Here is a 13,153-nt window from a genome sequence, read left to right as displayed (position 1 = left end):
TTCTTAGTTTTAGAGATAGGTATACAAAAATGGACGTTCATTAGAATGATGATAAATATTCTGTTTTTAGTTTTAGAGATGAGTGTATATGGTAGGTGTAGGGACATATTGGACATCTCATTGTGCTATTTTTCGAACCTTTGCAAAAATGGACTTATACTAGTTAAATGATGACAAATACTCACTGTTCTTAGTTTTAGAGATAGGTATACAAAAATGGACGTTCATTAGAATGATGATAAAAATTATGTTTTTAGTTTTAGAGATGAGTGTATATGGTAGGTGTAGGGACATATTGGACATCTCATTGTGCTACTTTTTGGACCTTTGCAAAAATGGACTTATACTAGTTAAATGATGACAAATACTCACTGTTCTTAGTTTTAGAGATAGGTATACAAAAATGGACGTTCATTAGAACGATGATAAATACTCTGTTTTTAGTTTTAGTTTTAAGTATTTATGGACAAATGGGACATCTCATTGTGCTACTTTTTGGACCTTTGCAAAAAATGGACTTATAATAGTTAAATGATGACAAATACTCACTGTTCTTAGTTTTAGAGATAGGTATACAAAAATGGACGTTCATTAGAACGATGATAAATACTCTGTTTTTAGTTTTAGAGATGAGTGTATATGGTAGGTGTAGGGACATATTGGACATCTCATTGTGCTACTTTTTGGACCTTTGCAAGAAATGGACTTATACTAGTTAAATGATGACAAATACTCACTGTTCTTAGTTTCAGAGATAGGTATACAAAAATGGACGTTCATTAGAACGATGATAAATACTCTCTTTTTAGTTTTAGAGATGAGTGTATATGGTAGGTGTAGGGACATATTGGACATCTCATTGTTCTACTTTTTGGACCTTTGCAAAAAATGGACTTATACTAGTTAAATGATGACAAATACTCACTGTTCTTAGTTTTAGAGATAGGTATACAAAAATGGACGTTCATTAGAACGATGATAAGTTCTCTGTTTTTAGTTTTAGAGATAAGTGTATATGGTAGGTGTAGGGACATATTGGACATCTCATTGTGCTACTTTTAGGACGTTTGAGAAAATGGACTTATACTAGTTAAATGATGACAAATACTCACAATTCTTAGTTATAGAGGTAGGTATACAAAAATGGACGTTCATTAGAACGATAATAAATACCCTTTTTTTAGTTTTAGAGATTAGTGTATATGGTAGGTGTAGGGACATATTGGACATCTCATTATGCTACTTTTTGGACCTTTGCAAAAAAATGGACTTATACTAGTTAAATAATGACAATTACTCACTGTTCTTAGTTTTAGAGATAGGCATACAAAAATGGACGTTCATTAGAACGATGATAAATACTCTGTTTTTAGTTTTAGAGATGAGTGTATATGGTAGGTGTAGAGACATATTGGACATCTCATTGTGCTACTTTTTGGACCTTTGCAAAAGATGGACTTATACTAGTTAAATGATGACAAATACTCACTGTTCTTAGTTTTAGAGATTGGTATACAAAAATGGACATTCATTAGAATGATGATAAATACTCTTTAATAGTTTTAGAGATAAGTGTATATGATAGGTGTAGGGACATATTGGACATTTCATTGTGCTACTTTTTGGACCTTTGCAAGAAATGGACTTATACTAGTTAAATGATGACAATTACTCACTGTTCTTAGTTTTAGAGATAGGTATACAAAAATGGACGTTCATTAGAACGATGATAAATACTCTTTTATTAGTTTTAGAGATAAGTGTATATGGTAGGTGTAGGGACATATTGGACATCTCATTGTGCTACTTTTTGGACCTTTGCAAGAAATGGACTTATACTAGTTAAATGATGACAAATACTCACTGTTCTTAGTTTTAGAGATAGGTATACAAAAATGGACGTTCATTAGAACGATGATAAATACTCTTTTATTAGTTTTAGAGATAAGTGTATATGGTAGGTGTAGGGACATATTGGACATCTCATTGTTCTACTTTTTGGACCTTTGCAAAAAATGGACTTATACTAGTTAAATGATGACAAATACTCACTGTTCTTAGTTTTAGAGATAGGTATACAAAAATGGACGTTCATTAGAACGATAGATACTCTGTTTTTAGTTTTAGAGATGAGTGTATATGGTAGGTGTAGGGACATATTGGACATCTCATTGTGCTACTTTTTGGACCTTTGCAAGAAATGGACTTATACTAGTTAAATGATGACAAATACTCACTGTTCTTAGTTTTAGAGATTGGTATACAAAAATGGACGTTCATTAGAATGATGATAAATACTCTGTTTTTAGTTTTAGAGACGAGTGTATATGGTAGGTGTAGAGATATATTGGACATCTCATTGTGCTACTTTTTGGACCTTTGCATGAAATGGACTTATACTAGTTAAATGATGACAATTACTCACTGTTCTTAGTTTTGGAGATAGGTATACAAAAATGGACGTTCATTAGAACGATGATATATACTCTCTTTTTAGTTTTAGAGTCAAGTGTATATGGCAGGTGTAGAGCCATATTGGACATTTCATTCAGCTACTTTTTGGACCTTTGCAAGAAATGGACTTATACTAGGCAAATGATGACAAATACTTACTGTTTTTAGTTTTAGAGAAAGGTATACAAAAATGGGCGTGCATTAGAACGATGATAAATACTTTGTTTTTAATTTTAGAGATGTATATATGGACATTATGGACATCTCATTGTGCTACTTTTTGGAACTTTGCAAAAAATGGACTTATGCTAGTTAAATGATGACAAATCATTTGTATGTATACAAAAATGGACGTTCACTAGAAGATGATGAATACTCTGTTTTTAGTTTTAAAGATGAGTGTATATTGTAGGTGTAGGGAGATGTTGGACATCTTATCATTCAATTTTTTGGACCTTTGTAAGAAATAGACCTATAATAGTTAAATGATGGCAAATACTCACCGTTCTTAGTTTTAAATATAGGTATACATAAATGGACGTTCATTAGAACGATGATAAATACTCCGTTTTTAGTTTTAGAGATGAGTGTATATGGTAGGTGTAGGGAAATATTGGACATCTCATTGTGCTGATTTTTGGACCTTTGCAAAAAAGGGACTTCGAGTAGACAATGATAAATACTCATTGGTTCTATTTGTAGAGATTGGTGTGTAAATATTAGGTATAGGGAAATATCGAACATTTCATCGAGTTAATTTTTGGACCTTTGCATTAAATGGATTTTGAGTCGGACGATGATACTCTCTGATTTTAGTTTACAATATATAATATTATTGAAAAGAAATACTATTGTTACACTACCCCCACCTTCAATCCACCACCGCTAGTATGGCGGTGTTCTTAACCACAGGGTCATGAACACAGAACAGCTCCAAGATGCGCTAACACCACAACGGCCCTGGGCCCGGGGGCCGGATACTCAAAACAGCTAACGACGTCGTAAACCCGCGCAGCCAGGCAGCGCACGTCTTAAGTCAAACTGCGTGCTCTGGCCTGGTGGATAAGTAATTTCTAAACCAATAGTTATCAATTCCGTGATTTCTTAGTTTGTTGGGAAGAATTTCATGGTTAACACTGTCAAATGCCTTGGACAAATCACATAGAGTGAGTGGGTATTGTCTATGTTGCTAGAAATTTCATTTGTGATTTTCAGTAATGCTGTTTTGGTTTATAGCTTACTTCTAAATCCGTGTTGCGTGTTAAATAGGTTATTTTCTTTGCGACTATTTTCTCAAGAACTTTCGATATTACTGGGAGCAGAGTAATGGGGTGATAATTGTTTATCTCCTCTCTATCTCCTGATTTGAAAAAAGGTGTTATGATGTCACGTTTCTAGAGTGATGGATAAGTACCAGTGGCTATAAATGTATTTATAACTGTCAGATAGTACGCAATTGCAGGTAGACCATCCATTATGAATCAATGGGCGATACCATCCACTCCTACAGAGTTTGTCGTCTACATTCTTTGAACTTGTTTTTAACATAATTTGCTTTTGTACACTTGATAAGCTTTTTAACATTTCTCTTTTTTGCTTATATTCAATCTGAAGGGTGGCATCAAATCTATTCATTTTGAGAGCTTTGTGAGTGTTATTTCTATCACTAATGGCTCTCTTAATGTCGTCGTTTATCCAAGGAGCAGGGAGACGTCTAATTGTTTTTGTTTGATTCGGAGTAGAGGCATCTATGGCATTCTTCATCACATTCGTTAAAACAGTAACTTGTCTGTCAACTTCATCTGGTAATAAAATCTCCGAGTGTCGATTCATTGGCCGTGATATGTTCGCAGAGTGACTGAGGGTCATAGTTCGTTAAATCGCGAGGTTTTGATAAATGGTTGTTGCTTTGGCTTCTGTATATTTAAAGTTATTGTCAAAAGTTCATGATCAGCAATTTAGCATGGGATAACGTCTGTATGTAGGACGATATCTGATCTGTTTGTTATTATGACATCTGATATGGACGAGGTATTTTCTGTAAGCCTTGTAGGCTTGTTTATGAGTTCCTTTAATTAATTCTTCTTAATAGTTCCATTTAACTTTGCATTTGACTTATTGAGATCGCTATTTAAGTCACCTAGAATAAAAAGTGGTTTTCTTTGCATTGACTTTTCTTTAAATAGATTTTCCAGATATTCGAATGACTGAGCATTGACATGTTCTATTTTGATTGTGTTTGTATGTTGTCTAACCACCGGATTTGCTGACCCATTTGCGGTATCAAACATTCTGTTCAGTTTTGTACTTGTTTCTGTTTAAGAAAACCTTTACATCGGATTCTATAAAAAGTTCTGAATTTATCTCTTTGCCTCTTATAGTAACAGTGAAGCATGAATAATATTCATGTGTAATCTTAGTTTTGAAGGTTTTGACATTTGATATGTTTTCAAAATTATCAATATCTTCGTTTATATCTGGATGACAGCTACTGATATTAAGTACATTACCTTGGTATGATCGGCACCTTGTAGGGGTTTTGGTGTATAGTGCTCCTCCCAGTAGAGGACATTCTGGTAGGGGGAAGGGATGTCAAGGGGAAAGGTTTGTATGTAGACTTGTCATGGGTGGGGGTTGGGAGATCAGATGTTGAGATGTTGTTGTGACGGATGTCTCCTTTCCGTATTCCTGCATCTGGGGTTCAGTTCAGTTCAGAGAGATTTGCGAGGACGTCGCTTTGCCCGGGCTATATGGACGAGGCGGCCCGGCCTCTGCCAGCTATAAGTCTTGACTGACCTGATCATCATAACTGTATGTTTACCATGGCAGTCGGATTGCCTGTAAGCACTCCAGTTGCCAGGGGGCAAGCGACAGGCATAGCCGTCTAACCAGCCCGGCGGCTGTCGTCTCTGGGCCCTGCCTCAGGAAGCGAGTGCGCTCGCACTCCATCAGGTAGTGCTCTAATTTGGCGTCCGGCACGCCACAATGTTCACAACATCGCTCATCATGCCCAATGGTGGGTATGATTTGCTACGCACAAGGATAGCCTATTCTCAGTCTGTGAAGGCTGACTTCAGCACACCTTGATATTCTGGGGGAAACTATCAGCAACTCATAGCCTGTGGCGTCTGAGTACCAGCTGACCAAGGGGGAAGTTTTCGCTTCCTCTTTATGACGCTGCAGGGCACCGACCTGCCCTAAATCCATCGTTTTTTCCCGGCTAGGATACACCACAAGATCACTCAAGGGTTTCTTCCTGCCTTCCTCTGCCAATCTGTCGGCTAAGTCGTTCCCCTTGATACCAATATGGCTCAGAATCCAGTTGATGACAATGCATCTATCCCTGATCCAGGATTCTCTGAGCAATGGTGAGAATCGCGGTCAGAAGATAAACGTTATCAATGAGTGTGCTTTGTTGTATGCTGTCAATGGCGGCCCTAGAATCTGTATGTATGACAACATGCCTGTCAGTCTGGGCTGCATGGGCTAGGGTTTCCATAATAGCGACTGCCTCTGCCTGGAGCGAGGAGGCATTGGGGTCTACAGATCCATCTGCGAAATAGGTTTTAATACCTGGTGGAGTGATTGCTGCGATATTCCTCTCCGCCTCATCCCTTAACAGAGGTGGTGAGTATTGTGTCTTTCTCCTTGACAGGCTCATGACAGAAAAACTCAAGGATCGTGCCCACGGCGGGACTGTGACATAGTCAGGGTGGGGGAGCTCCATACCCTTAACCAGTAGTGTTCCCTTGAGCTCAAAGCGTATCAGCACCCTGGCTGTGTGATACAGCCAGGTGTTGTTAGCAAAGAATTCGTGGTTCTGTGTAAAACTTTGGCAAAGAACTGGGCCTCATCTGATCAATCTGGGTGTCCAGGGGGAAAGGATTGGCCTCCAAGAGGAGGTTGGTAACCTTAGTCCGCCCAGGGGCATCCAGATCATCCTGGCGGCCTCGTTTTGCATGATGTCCAAGTTTGACCATAATCAGGGCGACAGAGGCGTAGTCCACAATGGGATGGAAAGCATGCACAAAGAAGGATCTTAGTATGCGGTGCCCAGCCCCTAAACGCCGCCCTGACAGAGCTCTCATGACAGAGAGTCTTGCCTTGGTCCGGTCTAGGAGATATTTAATCTCAGAGCGGAAGGTGAAGTTCTCGTCAACCCATACCCCCAAGTATTGGAAGACATGAACCCACTCTAGTTCTAATCCTTGAATTTGCAGTCTTTGGTCGTGGACATCATCAAGTCAAGTCCTTCTCTGTAAACAGAGTTGGTCTCTCTGCCCTTGGGGTAGACTTTGTGGTGTTCTCAGACCCTTTCTGGGTCTGTTTCCGTCTCGGAACTCGCAGTAGAGCCGGAAACTCCTTTGTGTTGGAGGTGTCTGGCGGTGGTTTCGCTTTGGACAGTGCGTCCTTCCTCTTAGGAGAGAGGGGTGCCCTTACCCCTTTGCTCTGCCCAGAGACATAAGTGCCTGGAGGGGCGGGAACAAAGTCTGGTCGCTTTGCAATGACCTCTTGCCGCCGAAGAGCCTCTTCCTTCCTTATGGAACAGCCGAGGCTCCAGGCGTAGTGCTTTTTGTGGCAGTTGGGACACTGCATTGGTGTCCCGCTTGCCCTCCTTGTGTGCTTTGAGGTACACCTCCACACTGTGTGCCTGAACTACAGACACCACACTTTGGCTTTGCAGAACAAGTGACCTGGTGGTGCCCATACTTCTGGCATGTGAAGCAGCGGTGTGAGAACGATATAGTATGCTTATATAGAATTATATATTATGCTATATTAGATATTAATTACAGCAATAGATCCATATACAAATATATGCATTTTCGTACTATTAACTAGTAAGGCAATCGCGAGGTCAGGTCAGGTTAACTTTGAGTGATGGGTGGCTTACTCATGGCTGCCTTTCCAAGTACCTTATACCCTCAGAATGAGCTTAATTCCTCGATAGTCACGCCTCCTACATTCCAGACTACCTGTCCACATTACCACCGTTGGGGACGATGGATGCGAAAGCCTTCCCATATAAGCAGGATGTTAGGAACACACCGACAGACCGGGAATCGACTCTGCTCCACTGACGCCTGATTTCTCCGCTTGTTTACACGTGTTGTGATATTGTTTATTGCTGTGACCCTTGTGCTGTAGGGAATATATCTTTCGTGCACCATAACGTCAGACTATCTTCGTTATGGAATAAACCTGTAACGTTCAAACCCTGTGTCTGACATCACCACCTATTTTGTGCTGGGTTGTCAGTTACGATAGACTAAGACAACCCTCACAGCGGAACGGGTCAGGAACGTATGTTCTGAAGCTGTAGGAGCCCCAATTGCCAAGGTCTAAGGACGCAACTGGGGTTCCCCTCAAAGTGACCAGGACTTGCCTGGTTGGGTGCTTCCTTTTGGAGAGTACTTAATAGTGATGACCTCAAGATCATATATCAGAGGGAAGCCAAGAAGCATCATCTTGGACTTCCTCTCTTCGGGAGTCAGAGCCAACAGGCTCACCTTCCGCCCATCCAGGAGCTTGTCTATCTCCTGGAGGAAGGTGAGAGTGGCTTGGTCCCTCGGTACGATTTTCATGCCATTGTCTCTGGCAATTCTAATCGTTAGACGGCACTGTCTCTGGTTTTCCAGAGCCTGTACCATCTGGTAAGCATTGTCAAATCCTTCCGGTTTAGGGGGAACTCTAAACTGGGGGAACCGACTTGGGACTACAGACTCGCCCTCCGAGTCCGTAGCCGGCCGAGGCCGCTTGTTGCCTGTCCTCCAAACCGACGCCGGAGTTTTGGCAGTGGGGCCAGTAGAGTTGGATGGTCCTACCTGGCTTCCATTTTTGTTTTGACTCGTCGTCTGAACCGACGCCAGAGACTTGTCAGAGCCAGGGGCTGGTTTGGAGGGTCCAGCCCAAGGTTCTTGGGCAGGTTTTCTCTGATCCGACGCCAGAGCCTTACCTATTCCCTTACTTTTGTCACTGAGAACCTTGAAAGGCTTCAAGGTGACAGCCTTGATCAACTTCGTGCCGGGTTCGTCAACGGGATTGTCAGTCAGGTTTTTTTTTTTTTTTTTTTTTGGTAGTGTTGCCATGTAAGAGCTGTTTTATTCATCCTCCCACGCCCCCACCAACAAGGGGAAGCTGTTCACTGAGGCCATGCTCAGAAGCCACAGGGGAGCCTAGCGTTGATGGTACTCGCAAGACTATGCGATTGCCTGCAAGACAGGGGCTGCTTGACCCTAGCCTAGCTCAAAAGAGAGACCAGCCGAGTGACCTAACCAAGTCGAGATCAGGCCACCCGTCTTACTGGAATAGAGGACCAAAGAGGCATGTTGCTCCAGGACTCCTGTCTCCCAGCGTACAGGGGCGCCATGCACGGCAAACACGTGGGCAGGTGTGAGCCCCCCTGGGGGGAGGACCATGGTGGGGTGTGACCCCACCTACTAGATTGGTACCTAGGAACACTTAGTCATCCCTCCCCAGAGAACCCGCCGCTGGAAGGCCACCTCAACGGGAGGAATAGACTGGCCAGATCCAGAGCGGGCTCGTCCTAGGAAGGAGTTCAAGCCCCCGCGCCACGACAAGGCGGGGGGGGGGGGGAGACCTTGTCAGGAAAGTCAAATGGAACTGGAAAGACCCATAGTCATTCTGGACAGGAATCAAGAAGCTGATGGTAAGAAACGAAAGCAGGAGCAGATACCTCCTCAATGAACAGAAGATCTACAAAGAACATGAAGTTCTGTTCAGAAATTACTGGAGCAACGGCTTTGGAATTACAGAAGGAGAGAACTTTGACAGTGATTTCGAGGAGTCCATTATTAAAGAAATAGGAGGACACATCGACCTCCTATCTCCAAGAGCTGCTACTGATTTTGCAAGACTAGATCCTACCAACCCACTAATGGCCAAGATCAGCCCCAGAGATGTCAAACTAACTATGCAGAGTTTCAAGAACAGAACTGCTCCAGGAAAAAGCAGGATCAACAAGACAATCCTGTAGACTCTTCTAAGTAAGATGTTACTGAGACTGGCAAACATATACAATGCCTCTCTCACTGCTGGCTATTTCCCTGATTACTTCAAAGAAGCAAGAATCAGGATGATTCGAAAGCCAGGAAAAATCCAAGAAAAGTGGAGAATTATGGACCTATTTTTCTAATGGAAGTCCCAGGCAAAGTTTTCGAGAAGATAGTGAACTTGAGATTGCACAATCACTTGGAGATTAATGATCTGCAAAATCCCAGGCCACATGGCTTCAGACCAAGGAGAGGCATTGCAATAATCAGACATTGCAATAATCTATGAAGAAATAACTAATGCCATGAGCAAAAGGAACCAAGTCAATGTGGTCCTGAGAGATGTGGGCGAAGCCTTCGGCAAAGTTTGGCACACAGTCATACATACACATAAATAGATCACACATACCTTGACAGAGTTCTTTCTTTTGTTCCTGTATAACAATGGTGGAGTTCATTGGTTGTAGATGATCAGAAGTTGTAGTACACACTTGGAGTCAACAGATACATTGATTAGTCTCTAAACAGCTAGTACCTGGCATCGACTACGCTTAACATTTCACGTACTTTGGTAGGAAAATTATGGACATGCCAATTAGTGTAACCGCATAACGAGACTGTTAACCGACAAACGATCATTATGTACGCTGCGTGTTGTTAATGTGACTGACGTCCTAATTGCCGTAACCGCTTAACGAGAAAGTTAACGACAATCATAGGTAGCACTAACAAAAGATAGTTCAATTTTGGTTTGAATCAGTCGTTGTACTTGTTCCTAGTTAAAGAATGGACAACCATTTCATGAACGTGTGGTTGGTAATTCAGTCTATGCTCCATCAAAACAAACGGGATGAGAGGGATCGTGTGTTTACCTGTATGTATAGATCTTCCTTATTGTATGTGTATATACAGTATACTGTACATATATGCGTATCTTTAACATATCATACATATAGATTTAATGTGTACATATTTTATATAATGATATACTTTAACTTTATGTTCCTGACAACTACCATTTATTTAACTTCACTCTCCTTCGAAAAATCCGTCAATTTCGCCCATGTAACTATCGTGATGAGCCTAGCTCCGACTTTGCCAGGCTTTTGACACGAACACGCACTTCTAAAATAGCAAACGCGGCATCATCAGGCCATGTACACTGCGCGCCAGGAACTTAAAATACTGCTGTTTTTTTTTTAAATTTTGTACTTATCTATTGAAGCGCTGATTTATTTGCACTCAGTCGATCGTGTGATTTATGTCCTAGTATTCAAACTGATTATCTTACATGTACGTATATGAAAGGTATGAATGAGACTGAATATCTAAACATGCAAGAGATGTATTTAACGCGTTTAGACGGAGGTTTTTCTCAAAAATACATAACAAGTGAAAATACAGAACTAATATACATATACATATATATATATATATATATATATATATATATATATATATATATATATCAAATGAGAGCTGAAGGTTCACCTGACGTTCTTGACCTGTGGGTAGTTATCCGCATAACTGATGTTGCCGCGACCTTGGCTAGTTTGAATCTTCCCGACGCGGTGTTCATGTTTTCATTTGTCGCGATGTATGCAGCTTCACCAACTTTTCGTTGGGAAGATTCAAATTACAAAAATTGCAAAAATAAAAGAAATAAAATATAAATAAGCTATATGCACTTACATAAAGGCCACGCTTACATGCATAAGCGTGGTATAACAGCTATGACTGTACTCACTAGGTGAGGGTCACAGTGTTCACTCGAACAAGTAGTATGGCAAAGTGACCGTTGTATGGCGGAACAAGACCAGGTGAGGCATACTTACGCGCATGTGCACTACAAAAAAGGGCTACGATATAATTATTTTTTTATTATCATGTAAAACAAACAATACTGAATCACCATTACAATATCAAACAATATTTAAGAGTAATTATTTCCGCGAGATATCTAAATATTCCTTTTCATTATTTACCACCCGATACCACAATACATATGATAGGTTTGATATAAGCAAACATGCTATACAATCCATTTACAATGCCCCTTAACCAAGCTTAAAATCTTGTGATTTCAAGTCCATTATTTAACAGATTTACTGTAAACAGTGGCTCAGAGTATCCGCACTTTATATGATTCCATCATGTTCTTGCAGTAGAATTGCCCATATACCATTCTCAGATTCGTCACAACGTAAATAAAATGTCTGTATTATTAGGAAGACATCAGATTGGCTTATCAGACAATTTAGGTTTTTAGTTCATGAAAGCTGGAAACTTGTTCGTTACTGCAATTCAGCCTATTACCAGAATCCTTCATTAAGATCTTGTTCATAGGCAAAATTAAGGATGGATTTTCTGGATCGCGAACAATGATTCAAATTACGTGCGAGAGAGATCTTGTCCTTTAGATGGCGTTGCAGTTGTGACTCGTGTTTTGGTTGTGTTGGACGGAGGTAGTCACGTGGACGGTTCTTGTACATTTATGTTTGGAAGTTTGTTGGGATCCCTCAGAAATGAAATTACTTCTTTCTATCGAGCATTGGGTAAGTGATTAGTGCTACTGGACCGGAAGAAATCTGCACAGGAGATTGTGGAAAAGGCAAAGGTGAAAGAAGTGCAACATTTTCTATAGTGGGAAATTGTGCCGATGAATGATCTTCGCTCCCTGGTTTCTCCTAAAGGCATTAACTGAATTGCTTTTATCCTCTCCTCAGGTGGTTCAACAACATTCATTCCAAGAACACCTTCAAGATCATTTATATTGTTGTACCGAAAGAAGCACTTACTTGTACCAGCCGTTAAGCTATGTTAATGAAATTTATCCAGTACTTGAAGTAAAACGTAGATGCTCTGTATTTTTATGGTAAAGATAATGATATACTTGTTGAGTTATGTTTAAACCTTTGCAAAAAACGGTCATTCTAACTTATTGATTTTTAGACTTTTGAAAAAAGACGGACATTTCACCATCTTAATTTTTGGACTATTGAAAAAAATGGACTTGTAGTAAAAAAAATGTTAAAGATAAACAATGATAGATTTTCTCTGAATTTTAATGGTAAAGATAAACGATGATAGCTACTCTCTATATTTTAATTGTAAAGATAGTTATGTATACCTGTTGAGTAATGTTTAAACCTTTGCAAAAAAAAAAAAAAAATGGACATCTCACCATGTTAATTTATGGACTATTTAAAAAATATGGACTTGTAGTAAAACGATGATACATACTCTCTGTATTATAATGGTAAAGATAGACTATGATAGATACTCTCTATTTTAAAGGTAAAGATAGATTGTTGAATAATGTTTAAGTCTTTGCAAAAAAAAACAAAAAAAAACGGACATTTCACCTCAATTTTTGGACTAAAAATGGACTTATACTAGACCTTTGATAGATATACTCTCTGAATTTTAATTTCAGAAATAGATATACACACATATATATATGTGTGTGTGCACCTGTTGGGTAACGTTTAAACCTTTGAAAAAAAAAAAAAAAAAAAACGGACATCTCAACGTGTTATTTTTTGGACCTTTGCACACAAAAAATGGACATCTCACCATCTTAATTTTTGAACTATTGAAAAAAAAGGACTTGTATTACAACGATGGTAGATATACTCTCTAGATTTTAGTTGTAGATATAGGTATATATATATATATATATATAT

This window comes from Penaeus japonicus, unplaced genomic scaffold (genome assembly GCF_977035675.1).
Source record: "Penaeus japonicus unplaced genomic scaffold, GWHDUDI00000001_assembly GWHDUDI00000029, whole genome shotgun sequence".
Lineage (NCBI taxonomy): Eukaryota > Metazoa > Arthropoda > Malacostraca > Decapoda > Penaeidae > Penaeus > Penaeus japonicus.
Note: the sequence above shows the minus strand (reverse complement) of the source record.